The 13,523-nt window shown below is 35.7% G+C and overlaps 1 long non-coding RNA gene and 1 other non-coding gene across 2 annotated transcripts in view; both read left to right on the top strand.

Moving 5' to 3' along the window:
- The window catches only part of LOC110833693 (uncharacterized), a 37,564-nt gene extending 25,058 nt beyond the window's left edge, over positions 1-12,506 (top strand). The window contains exons 2-3 of the long non-coding RNA XR_002544282.2: positions 9,973-10,064; positions 11,815-12,506. This is a non-coding gene — a long non-coding RNA (uncharacterized LOC110833693). The remainder of the gene's footprint in view (positions 1-9,972; positions 10,065-11,814) is intronic.
- TRNAH-GUG (transfer RNA histidin (anticodon GUG)) lies at positions 7,559-7,630 on the top strand. The gene has a single exon. It is a non-coding gene; the product is annotated as a tRNA-His (tRNA).
- Positions 12,507-13,523: the final 1,017 nt, after the last annotated feature.

The raw sequence follows: 13,523 nt of genomic DNA, 5'->3' as shown, positions 1-13,523 counted from the left end.
ATTTATGCAGGACTTTCCACAAGCCTATTACCGATTGGTCGGTCATGAGTTCTCTTGCTCCAAGACTTAGTTGTATCTATTAGAGATAACTATAACGCCCAGTATATTAAGCCAAACGGTAATTTATCTTGTGTCATGATTTTCTTTTGTACGCTCAACACGTCATTTTTATGCTTTCGTTTAACATATACAACTCGTAGAAAAGTTATTTCTTTTTGATAAGGTCTTAATAAGTCCACATTAGTGGTACGAAAATTTAATTGTTCCTTTCAGGCAAATACATATTAATTGGCATACAATTTCGTGTGCGTATGATTTTAAATAGAAGTTTCAATAATCATTAATGAAAATAAGTGTAGATAACCGTGAATCAACGTATCTCATCTGTTCTGTAGCATTTAACAGGTTTTTTAGTCTAAACTACGGGAAAAATGTCAAATCATATTACAGTCTACGCAGACACAGCATATTTGAAGTTCCAATACGATATTTAACGATTTATCCACGTTATTATGGAAAATGCATAACGTCATTATACAGTCTAACACGTACAATTCTCACTAACTTCTGTCACTACGTGATAGGAGGATAATATTAAAATAAATTTTAAAGAAATACTGTGTGACGGCGATGAAATCAATGATGGATTGTTGTAAACATGGTAACGAACTTCCAGATTACACAGCAAGTGGTAAATTTCTTGGCTAAGTGAGGTTATATTATTTTCAAGAATAACGTTAATTAATTACGTCGTTACGTCTTTCCATATGTGGCCGTCAACTTGAAGTAACATGAAATTTTATTTCTATGGACTAGTGATTTAATATTCAGTTTCTAATATATGTAGAAACATAGAATAACAGTGGACCCTATACATAAAAAGAAAGATGATTCGCGCGTTGCACAGTTAAATTAAACTAAACTAATAGAAGTGCTATAGTAACAACAGTTAAGAACTCAAATTCCAAGTGTTTATAACATGATGATAAACACAACACTAACATTTATATCTGTCTAAGAGTATGGCACACCAGAAACGTTCAATGTTTGCAGTAGGAGCCTATAATGAGAGGTACCAATCGAAACAGAAGTAAACTTAAAGGCTATCCTCGACAAAGTGTTCATAATTCTCCTCAGATGAATGCCTTCAAATAGGCCGCAATCGTATTCTGACATTACCTTAGATAATCTTCAGTCACAATCTTCCCGTCTCATTCTACGTAACATAAACCAAGCAGCCGAAAGAAATTAGTTAAATAATTCGAGAATCAGTGAATGATACTTGCAGCTTGATTTGTATAGACCTAAGAACTGAGGTCTAGCCTTAAAATGAAGTATATGCCTAAGCTCTCTCTAATAGAACGACACAAAGTGCAGTGCGATATTTTATTGTTGTATAATAAGCACTGTAAAATACAATACTACAATAGTTTGCACTATGTTCGTTCACTTCTTTTAAAGTAAAGCTCCATTTTTTAGTTCCATATTGAGAAGAACTTTCCTTATTTTAATGTATACTCGAAACACTGTTACCTAACAAATTAATGTATGAAATTATTCATAAATGTAGTCTAGGAAGACAGTATTCTTAACTTCTGAAGAGGACACAAAATATTGGTATGCCATGGACCAACTTTTAATTACGTAACCATATAATCAAATTGTTTTTGTGTCGTAAATGTATGTTAAATTGGGTTATAGTAATTTTGCTTCTTGAATTTTAATTGAGTTGTCACGCCTGCAGCACGGCTTCTGACTGTTTAAATTCTGATGGTAGAAGAAACAGTCTCATGACTGGAATCGTTACGACTCACACCACAAGAAAGGAACAGTCTTCGCTAATCACACTTCAGCTAACTCTCCTCACTAAATTTTTCATTGTCTCGAAAATCAAAAACTTCTGCGTGATGGCACACTAAATTTTGATTTCCTTCACACCACGCATCGCCATTTTAGTGCTCAGAACGAGATACTTAAAAATATGATCACTTTCGAGTAGTATTATGTTTGTTTTGTATAGATTAATTGAAGTAGTGACACATCAAGAATGAAGGCGTTTCTTTTTAAAATCTCTACAATTCGAAAACGAAAGCCAAGGTTGGTATTCATGTTTCGAAGTCCTGGGGTCAAATCTCGGCCCAGAACCGGATTTTTTGAAAGGGTTGGCGTGGTCTTCCTCAAGCTCCCCAGGAAAATTCCTGAATAATACCTTAAATTAAGAGACAACCGTTTCCTTCCGCATCCTTTCTGTTTCGCTTCTTAATAATCATCCTGTTATTCGACGCTGTATAGACCGAGCTCTGGCGTACTGACAGCGTCGTTAAAAACCGTAAATAAATAAGATAAGTCCATGTCATTCAGTACGGAAACAGTTTATATTTCTGACCCTCAACGCTGTTCACTTTTCCATCGTCTAACACCAGGTCTACGTTCTTTGGATCTGTCCTTATGTGTTGTATCAAGGAACACAATCTTTCAATGCATTAAAATTAACGAAGACAATATGAACATTAGTTCAGTCGGTAACTATCAGAGTTATATAAAATATAGTTTGTCATTTATAGACATGTTTAACTTGTATGGGACAGGATTGAAAATAACAGTGACACGTGTTCTGTTGGTATGAACACTTAGGTATGTCTAATTTAAAAATTTGGTTGCAACGCGAAGAAAAACTCGACGGTTTTCGTAAGTAAATGCAGCTGTGTGGCAACCGAGAAATAGGCTCATAGAACGGAGAAGTTATGTGCGGACTGCCTCTTGATTGGAAAGCAGTTTAACATTATAAACAAAAATTCCAATGTGTAGACAGAGCTGAACGTAAACTGACGGCAGGAAAAAGAGCCTTGAGTCGACAAATATTAAGAGTTATTTGCGCAAAATGAATGGATAACGGCGAGGGTCGCCTTTCCGCACATTTCATTTGCGAAAGAAGTGAATGAATTTCGATTACATTTTATAATCGGGAACTAAGTGCTGAAAGGATGATTTGGTTTCTGCTTGCTCAGTACAGACCACACATTCGTGAAGCTCAAATTAAATTTATTCGTGTAAATTTTCTCAAAAACGATCCACATTAAAAATAAAACTTATGACAGCCATAATTCATGTGTGGACGTTTAATTTCATGATATTATTAGAGCACCATATTGGAGAATGCGAGAAAAATTAAATATTTTTAAATGTTATTTTCTTCATAGAAATATATTGTAAATCCGTGTAGTCACACACTCATTGACTACATATATTAATGTTTATTTTTAGCAGGTTGTTAAAAATACAAAATAAGTATTAAGACTTGTAATAAATTAACGTGTGAGTACACGAATTTAGGATATATTTTTGTATACAGATTGGCATTTAACGATACTTAATTCTAATTTTGTGTTCTTCTGGAATGTTTTTTTTTTTTCACAGTTTAAATCGTAGCTACTGTATGTGTTTGTGTACGGATACGTGCATACACACAGTAAAACTACGATAGTCAGAACTATCGTAATGGTAGAAGAGGAAACCGAATTTGGTGAAAAACTGGATTGGAAAGATCAAAGCACACATGATAACTAAGCCAATTAAATAAATTTTAGTTATTATTAAAGACTGAGTTTGAGTACCTACATATTAGCCAGTTTGAAGTACTACCTGTTGTTTGTAAAAGTGGCATCTGGGTAATGCCTTTCAAAAGTGAGGACAGATGGATTGACATAAAAATACGGGTCTGTGGATGTCTTTTCATACACACAGAGCGTGAATAAGTGGTTATAGTCCATAGTTTGAATACTTTACAGCCACACTGATTGAAAGTTTTGAGGGAATATTTACTATTGATAATGACTAATTGGAGTTAATCGGATTAAGCTATAATTGGAAATACAAGATCCGGATTAGCGAGGATTTACTGCGCTACCACTCACTCGTGTATGTATGACAACACTTGTAATACGCCACAAACCTCACAAAGTCTCTTACTAAGTGCAACTGAAATACGACCAACGAATATATTTCACGGAATTGAATTATAATCTGGATAGTTAGTAAAATGTAAAAACATTCCTATAGCAAATATGTCACATTCTGTACCTGATACATTTCACATATGCTACTTGTTCCCCCCCCCCCCCCCCCCCCCGAGATTTGTGCTTTTCCTTAAAAGGCGAGTGACTAACAAACGTGAAGAGAATTCAGAATTAGTTAAGCCATGCTCCGGACTATTAAACAACTCTTTTTTTGTCCGTGCTCTTGTACTTTCTCATCTAGATAATTGCGACGGCTATTTAGAGTTCACGTGATAACCCCTCATAACAATTATATCGCCTGTTCAGGAATTATATAAAGATTGGCTTTCAACTCCATAGGCAGCGATGAAAATTCGTAACTACTGTAGCAAATTTGTTAGGCTGTAGCCGGCAATCAAATTGCCACAAGAAAATAAAACAGAATTTTAAAGAACACAAGGTAAAAAAATTAATGGGATTATTAAAATAATTACTCCTTCCCATTCTTCTGAACTACGTACGAGGATAACATAATTTTGCTATCGACAATTACACGTTTAATGTAATTTATAAATGCTGGTTCCTGTTACTTTGTGTTGAGAACTATTATTGCACCATGATGCTGAGATTGTTGCTGCTACTCCTGTTGCAATTGTTGATGTTCCTACTTTGTTGGAGATTGATTTTGTTCCTGCTGCTGAAGCTGTGATTATGGCAACGGCTTTGCTGTTAATGTTCACGGTGGTCTCAACCATGACGACATCGGGTCTACTGCTGTATGTAAAGGTCAAATTTAAACTTCTTTATGCTAAATTTTTATTCTTCATTGTCGTTAATATAGGACTATTACCGAATTTCACGTTAGAGAAACAACTGTAACCATAAAATAACAAAGCACATACGACAAAGACCTATTGTTTTTCAACCAAAGGACTACTATGCCTGTATAATTTTGTTCATCGAAGTTAATTACAAATGTTTCGATATGCGAAAGTGTGTAGACTGAAAATATTATTCAATTAATTTTATAAATTCCATTATACTTCTTGCTTACTTTATAAAAAAATACATATCGGAATGTGCATCCAGTTCTATATTTTAAATTAATAACTTTACAATTGTAGGCTAATATGTTAGGGCAATAATATAGCAATAACCACAAGATTCAATCAGCAAGAAAATATTACAAACAGGAAACAGGCTGCAGTGATAGCAAATTGTCATAATCCCAAGAATTTATCAGGCATGGTTTTAATTCTATTTGTTTTGTTAAAATTCGTAATAATTATTTTACACTCTGCAGCTCTTTTATTGATAGACACGTCGAAACAGGCATTTCTTGATTAATTATCAGGTCTTACTTCGAAAAAGTAATGTTATATGAATCCCTTTCATCTGTATGTTATGAATTACTGGGATAATGAAGCAAACCACACATGATTTCAACTGGTAATTAACTCTAATTTGTTTTCGTGTATTCCTTCGCCCGGAGTCATGGTAACACAGTTACCTTGTACATAGGCCTGAAGCTTGCGCTCGTCCGCTTTAAATAGAATGCAGACAAGATCTTCTCATCTGGGCGAACCTACATTGTGCTTGATGGCTTGTCTTTTCTCTACCAGCACCGCGACTGTATGAGATAAATGTTTTTCCTGAAGCTCCAAATTAACCTTTTTGTCTAAATTCTAACCCGACCATGATAAACTCTCGTTTTTAGGCTCCCTTTCAGCCGGGGAGGTCTGACCTCCTGATCATAATGTTAATTGAATGTGCCAATCAAGTTAATGAAATGAGAGGGAACAGGCGTGGTCAAGGGAATTTGAGTCTTTTGTGATCGTGATGTTAAGGGCGAGATTAGCATCCACGACGAGTGGCTAGCTGAGGGAATCCTCATTCATCAGAAACAAATGACTGGCTGTCATGCAAGGGCTGAGATGCGTCCGACCCCCCTGACCCGCCATCTAACACAAATCGGAATCAATTGTACACATTATTATCCGGGGACGGTAATTTATCTACTGTGCGCTCCAGTGGCTGCAGACAGCTTCCTTGAGTGAATTCCACTCCTCATGTTTTATCGCTCAGCGATTTGCAAGTGTGTGCTTTTAGAAGTGGTAATAAATCTGATTTAACAAGGGATGCTGGAGTCCAAACAGGAAGCAACAGAAATCTAGACACACATAATTTCTTATCAAATTTTAAATCTTAACGATAGAGAAATATATTACTAATTTGTTTCATAACATGCATGTCACTCTATACGTAAGTAAAGTAAGCATTTAAACAAGTTATTTATGTGGCCTACACTGCTCATATCAATGTCCTTTTTAGTGATAGTGTAACTTAATGTCCACATGCATTTAGTGCTCCAATGTAAAATTCAGGCACAATTTCCTCTTATTCATTCAAGAAATCTTACTTCCGCCTAAAAATCTTCTAAAAGAATGAAAGAATTGTGTTAATTGTAGATTGACTTTCTGATAATTAATCAAGGATGATTTCATTTTAATATTATCAATGCTTAAAACAAGAGACAATGATAAGACTTAAAGAAATCAATGCACCTTAATACATCTTATATTAAATTGTCATGGCACGTTTCAAGAATATTTGATTATCTCTTTTCTTTTTGAAGGGGGTGAGAAACGTGATAATTTCTTTGAGGGGTGAAAACATTTGTAAAAATGACGGATAAAGGAAGAAGGAAACAGGATAATAATTGAAGACAAAGTGCATGATTTGTATAGGTTACATTGTATTGGTAGGCTAGTGAAATCAAAGGAGTAGGACTAGTGAATTCTTGCGATCGGGACAAGAACTAGGTACATAATATTTTGGTAGGGATGTCTTTAAAAGCAGCCACATCTAATTGTAAGATTAAGATTGATATTAGGGCTATAGGCTATGAGAATGGGAGGCAAATTAAATTAGATCCGGATCGTGTCAAATAGCGGACTTTGGTATCAATGGCAGACCGTTCGATCCTCGATTCCTGATGGCAGAATCTTGTTAAACTATTTACATCAAACATTAGGTACGTAAAAAGTGCTTTAACCTTATTATTGTATGCTCCAAGATACGAATTCGAAAGTCATGGTTGACTGGCCAGTAGTAGGATCCGTGACTTCGAGCAATCGATTCTCTCACCTGAGGCCGGCTACACTGACCGTGGTTTCTCATGTTTTTTATCAATTTCTCGAAGGGTACGCTGGGGTAGTTCTTTAAATTATAACAGGATAATAATCTTTCCGTTTACAGTTATATAACTATTTTTGCTGAGAAAGTATCTTAAAATGAAGTAAGAGACATTATATAGAAGAGCTTGTAGAGTTCATTTTGTTACAATGATACGTGACATAGTGAGTTTTATTATAAAATCGGTTTTATAACGGTCTAGAGAGAGATGGTATTGACACATATGAACTTCGGACTTGGCCGTCACAAAGAAGAATGGTTACTATATCTGCTGTCTGATAATTTTCCGGATACTTCGTTATGGTCTCGTGACTTCCACTGTTCGTCTAAAAACACAACTCCACAGTCATTGTATAAGTTCTCCAGTAGCCGTGATCGTCTAGTGGTTAGGACATTGCGTTGTGGCCGCAATAACCCAGGTTCGAATCCTGGTCACGGCATGGGGTTCAATTTTTTTTAAAATGAAGATCTTATGTTTATTTTTATTTTATGACAATGGTGGCCCTGTGAGATAAGAAGAAAAATATGCTGGCACCAGATAAGGATTTTTGGCAACAGTTGGCAAGAAAATGACGGGAAGGCAAAATTAAGAACCATGTAATTGGAGAATAATTGCTTTACAATCTTCTATTTTGGATAAAAACAAATCAATAAATGATTAAACTATGTTTGCTTCTAAGAGCATGTGCTGAACGAATATATAAGGTAAAAAGCTAATTCTTTCTGTTGCGTTACAATCTAAAGTTGTCCAATTAATGTAACTACGGCAACTGTTCAGAATCCTTTTTCTTTAAAATTTACAGATTAAGACATTTTAATTTATACCACATGCTTTGTATTTTTTGATTAATTTATAATACAAAATAAAGGCCCTCTTAATTATGCCTTTTTCTCGAGGAACAGTTGCTGACAAACAATTTAATCGATAACGAAGAAAGAAGACAAACTTTTAGAAGCATGTTGATGCATTTTGGTGAAAACTGTGTTAAGTATATATATATATTAAATTGTAATTCATTCTTTTCTGGTTAGTGAGAATGAAAGCAAGCAAGGCTCAATAAATATTATGTTGAAGAGATGGGCCTATAGTCTGTAACTACGCTTATGTGGATGAAACCGAAACAATAAAATTAACAATAACACATTTCTGTAAATGACTCTTTTGAGAGTTTTGCCTTCTATCGAGGTGGACATGGCGAGTCTGTCTTTCGCTGTAACCCTTAAGCGAATTCATAATAAAAAACGGTGTAACTGATGGATTGGTTACCTTCGCTTGCTCTTACAGAACGAGGCCAAGCCCCAGCAAGGTCATGCATCAGCAGGTTATTATATGATATGATATTATTATAGGCGGTGCGTATAATTTTCTAAATGATAGACTAGGTGCCCGGCGGTAACAGTAATGCAGGGACTGGCGATGGTGGTACAGTGGGCCTATCAATGCAGAAGCTCATTACTACTAACTGATGAAGAACTACTGACGGCAGACAGAGACGGACGGAAGGACACATCACGTTGGTCCGAGAGAGAAGTTTATCCTCCGCTATCCCATTACCACTCTCTCTTTCTTATCCTTCAGCTAACTTGCTTGGTTGTGTGGAGGGATGGATGGATGGATTCTAAGTAGTTATTATTCTGATTAATAATTCCCATAACACGAGGAGTGTCCAAATGTACAACCACAGATTCTGAAAATAGAACACAACAAACTGAGGTTTTTATAGCGATGTGAGTTAAGAACGTTATCTCTTTGGTTATTTTCCTGTTTATTCTTCTTGTTATTTCCTAACGTTTCTGAGGAATATGTTGGATTTATATTTCATGTTGAGGCCTGAAGATTGAGGCAGTACGTCCCTCCGTAGTGCTGATATATAGACCTAACCAAAAGATAACATGGCGCAACAACCTAGAACAGGGGTTCTCAACCTTCTTCTCAACCACTAATTCTAATTTAACACATTAAATGCACCACTAACCAAATGCGTTCAAGGAAAACTTACTTATGTTAATATTATATTTTGATTTTCTTACTTAGTTCGCGTACCATTTAACATTGGCTCGCGTACCACCAGTGGTACTCACACCATAGGTTGATTAACGCTGATCTAGAAGACCACTGTAGGCCCAAAGAGTTATTTATAAATGCTGAATGCAAGACTTATTTGTCACAGATCAAGATAAAATCTTTTGCACGAAGAAAGTTGTAAGACAGTTGCCATATATGGATTTACATTCAGTTGAGTAGCAAAACAAATTGGTGGAATATGGTTCCTGATGGAATTTTGTGCTCTTTTTCTTAGCTCAGTCAAGAGAATACATAAAATAAGCTACTATTTCCTTCTCTTAAAACGTCCGAAGGAACAATTTGTATGACAGCTGACATCTACCTTAAGAAAAAAGGGCGACATTTTTTCAGTCGTACCTTATCCATAATTCATGGACATTTTTATCACAACAACAAAGATGTGTTCACGCAAAGCTAAAGAACAATATAAATGTGAAGTTTGAAGATTTCTGATGATTGATATTTACGTTATGTTAAATTGTTCTTTTAATATCAAGATGGATCTTAGGGAGGTGGGCTGTGAGGATGGTTAATGGATGTAGTTGGCTCAGGCTCGTGTCCGGTGGCTGACTTTGGTGCTATCGGCGTTGAACCTGCGGGTTCTACTACCAGGGACTTAAATTGTACTTTTGGACTTATCCATCGACCAAATATTACAAATTATAACGTTTCGAGAGTTATATTATAAGAACCTTTTTGTTTGGCCCCGTGTTCCAGGTTCCAGACTAACTCAACCTAGACCAGGTCGGAAGTTACATCAGCCAGGGGGTCCAACAGATTTCTTTTGTCTTCCCTTTCCACCCGATGACGTAAGTAGGATTCAACTTCCGAAACGTTGTAATTTTGTAAAATTTGGACTTCCGACAAAGTTCAAAAGAACAATTTAACACAAAGAGGAATGTGAATTTGTCATCATATACTACTTCGGTGATGACTGTAGTAAGGAGTAGTCTAAAGGGGTCCTTTGGAGGTCCAGGTCCGCAGAAAGATAGTTTCATCAATAAGAATGACGGAGTAGTCTAATTTTCCCCTTCTCCCCCTCCACGCTCGTACGTGAGATCCGTGTTCAATGAACGCAGCAAAAAGGTTTAGAGAAAAATTATGTTTAGATCTTATTGGTCCAGTGGGATTCACAAATATGAAGCCAAATAGATGGTTGGAGAAATACAGAAAATAGTGTCCTTGATCTGAAAACAGTTGCTGCTAATAAAAGATCCCAAATTTTAATTTGTTGAAGAAGCTGGATTCTGAACACATCAAGTCGTGCACAGCAACATTTTAGGTAATCTATGAAGCTCTGCTCAGGTCATATAAGATATAAGTTGAATATGATTGGTTATTGACCCTGCATTTACCGATTACAGTGCTTCACTTTATCACAAAAGAGAACATTCTGTTTATAAAGGCAATATTATCCATGATAAAAGGTAATCAGTCCATTGTAAAAGATTGAAAAGGTACGCTCTTGGGAGTATACTAAAATTCCAAAGGGATTCTTTAAGCCACATCACGGATGATGACGTCAGTGGAGCAAGGAAGCGAATAACAAATACAACAATGGTATCGAGGGCAACAGTGCTGTAGTAGGTCACTGTTGCGGTAGTGTAATCCGTGCTCTTTAGCAAAGCGATAGAATATTTTAGGAATTGACCTCAGTTCCATAGAACAACATGCTATGACCATGAATTACTACATTACATTCTATTAGATTTTTTAATTATGCAAAGATAAATAATTACGAGGGTTACTTCAAAAGTCATGGTAACTAATTTTTGGGGGGCAAACACGTTATATTGAAGAAAGTTCAAAATATACATGTTAAAGGGCACGATACACTCCTCCGATTGACGTAGTCAGATCAGGTAGGTATGAAAGGGTGTAGGTATAGTTGGCAAGAAAAAAGGCACATTACGGAATGACCGTTTTTTCATTCTTTAATCCTCGAAAAATTCAATTGTGATTTAAAAACTTCAAAAATTCAATGTGAGTTAAATCATAAAATCATAAAAGAGCAACCTTCAAAATACTCGCTGCCAACGACGGGGAAGACGGTGAATACCATCAGCTTCACCATCTCCAAATCTTTCCATCCTCCGCCGAACTGCGTTGGAAATGTCCTCTCGAGTACGAAAGCGTTTCCCTCGCAATGGCTGTTTCAATTTGGGTATTAAGTCATAGTCACATGGCGAAAGGTCGGGTGAATATGGAGGATGGTGTAGTACTTCTCATCTCCAACGTCGTAAAAGTTTCTTAAAATGGTCATTCCATAATGTGCCTTTCTTCTTGTCTACTATACCTACACCCATTCACACCTACCTGATCTGACTACGCCAATCGGAGGAGTGTATCGTGCCCTTTAATACGTATATTTTGAACTTTCTTCAATTAAACGTGTTTGCCCACAAAAAATTAGTTACCATGACTTTTGAAGTAACTCTAGTATTTTTAATTTTTATTCTTCTTCTTTTGCTTATCCATAAAAAAGTGTATCTCAAGTACCGCTTTAGATTTTTCTGTCATACATGATGATAATTTACTAGTGCAATTATAATCCTGCAGGGTGAAGACTAGTGAAAGGCCAAGAAGAAGCTAAACAGGGGATAATGAAACTGGCAGAAGCACTAAGACACCTAATTTGTGGAAGGAAAGAAAAATAGTCGCTAGATTAAATTAATTCTTTTATATTTCTTTCAATTTATGGCATCTGTCTTGACCAGCCCTACTGTCACTGCATTACACACCCAAGTTTTATTGTAGACCTGCTGAGAAAAGAAGCTCTGACATCACCAACATAATGTATTATTGAGTACGTGTACGTGTACAAAATTGTCATATATCATTTGATTTCTGCAATTCATTCAATATGCACCGGACACAAATCTTAGCAAATTTAATAACTCTTTCACCGACCAAAACACACCCAGGTGCTGGCAGGTTCCAAATATAACCATAAAGTATCTGATTGTAGTACACTATGTCTCATACAAGAAACATTCTAAAATTGCTAAAAAACTACGTTTTTTAAACAAATTTCTCTGACGTGAAAATAAATACGTAAGGATACGAGAGATCCGTATTTTTAATGTAAATGTATAGCCTTCTTATCACTATAAACGACCAATATACTACTGGTATTTCATCATAAAAGAACAACATAAACCTAAATGATGTACTTTACTATTATACAGTGCATTTATTGATTTACTAGTTGTTGAAATCTATGGACTTAATAAATAACATTATGTCCAGTGTTTAACTGTTAATTAATCCTGGTCTGAACTTGATTATGTGTTACGGCGTACCACTCAGATTTAATAGATTAACTTTCATTGGTTTCTTGTATAATGATTTTCTTCAACACCTTCGACATGAAACTGAGTTATGCACAGCTTTTTATCACATGCAATTAAGGAATTAATCTGTAGAAGAAATAAAACGTTTTGCATTGCACCAGGTTAAGCAGTCTACTGTGAAGTGGACTCTGACTGTAGGGGCGAAGTCTGGCAGTGGGAAGACCAACAGGTGGGAACACATGCAAATTGAATGATTACTATTAAATATGGGACATAAATGTAAAAAAAATGTCTAATAGCTTCAAAGTTCAGGTGACCATGAGGCGATATTAATAAAATGCTTCGAATGTGCAAACAGAAAACTTCTTTAAAAATTATCCCACGGTTCGTCCTATGTAAAGGCATCAATAAAACGGGTAGAATGCATTTAGTAATAATGTGTAGGAGACATACGTACAGCACAGTAAAGCTGTTTAACAGGAAATATAAATTGAAGTTCGTAAGTAATTATTTAAGACCTACTGACACGGTAATTATTTTAACAGTCGGTAACAAAAGTGATCATAACGGGACTTTTTTTTAACATGTTTCTATACAGGCTTTGAGGAAGTGCAGTTAACGCTTTGTGTACAGTATAAGAATTGAATAAAGTTATTACATCCTTATCTGACTTAATAGGCTTGTAAAAATAAAAAAATTAGGACATATGGTGTTGTTAGTACTTCTGTTTTTTATTCCAAATGTCTCGAGTTCAAAATTCGACCAAGTAATCGGCTACACTAGTTGAGGATATTTATAGTTTATTAATACCGTAACATAAGCCACAAACGCTTCCTTCCACATCCTTTCCAATACATGATTCAAAATTTACTGTAATGTATTACCGTTACGAAACCTCTGAAGTCGACAAAGCGTCCTTAAACAAACGATCAATTAATCAATCAATCAGCCATTGTTCGGTTTAAGGTACCATAC

Source organism: Zootermopsis nevadensis, unplaced genomic scaffold (genome assembly GCF_977971745.1).
Source record: "Zootermopsis nevadensis isolate Lab colony 2312 unplaced genomic scaffold, Znev_1.0 Znev_ptg000002l, whole genome shotgun sequence".
NCBI classification, from domain to species: domain Eukaryota; kingdom Metazoa; phylum Arthropoda; class Insecta; order Blattodea; family Termopsidae; genus Zootermopsis; species Zootermopsis nevadensis.
The sequence above is the reverse complement of the archived record's forward strand: the minus strand, read 5'-3'. Positions and strand labels throughout refer to the sequence as shown.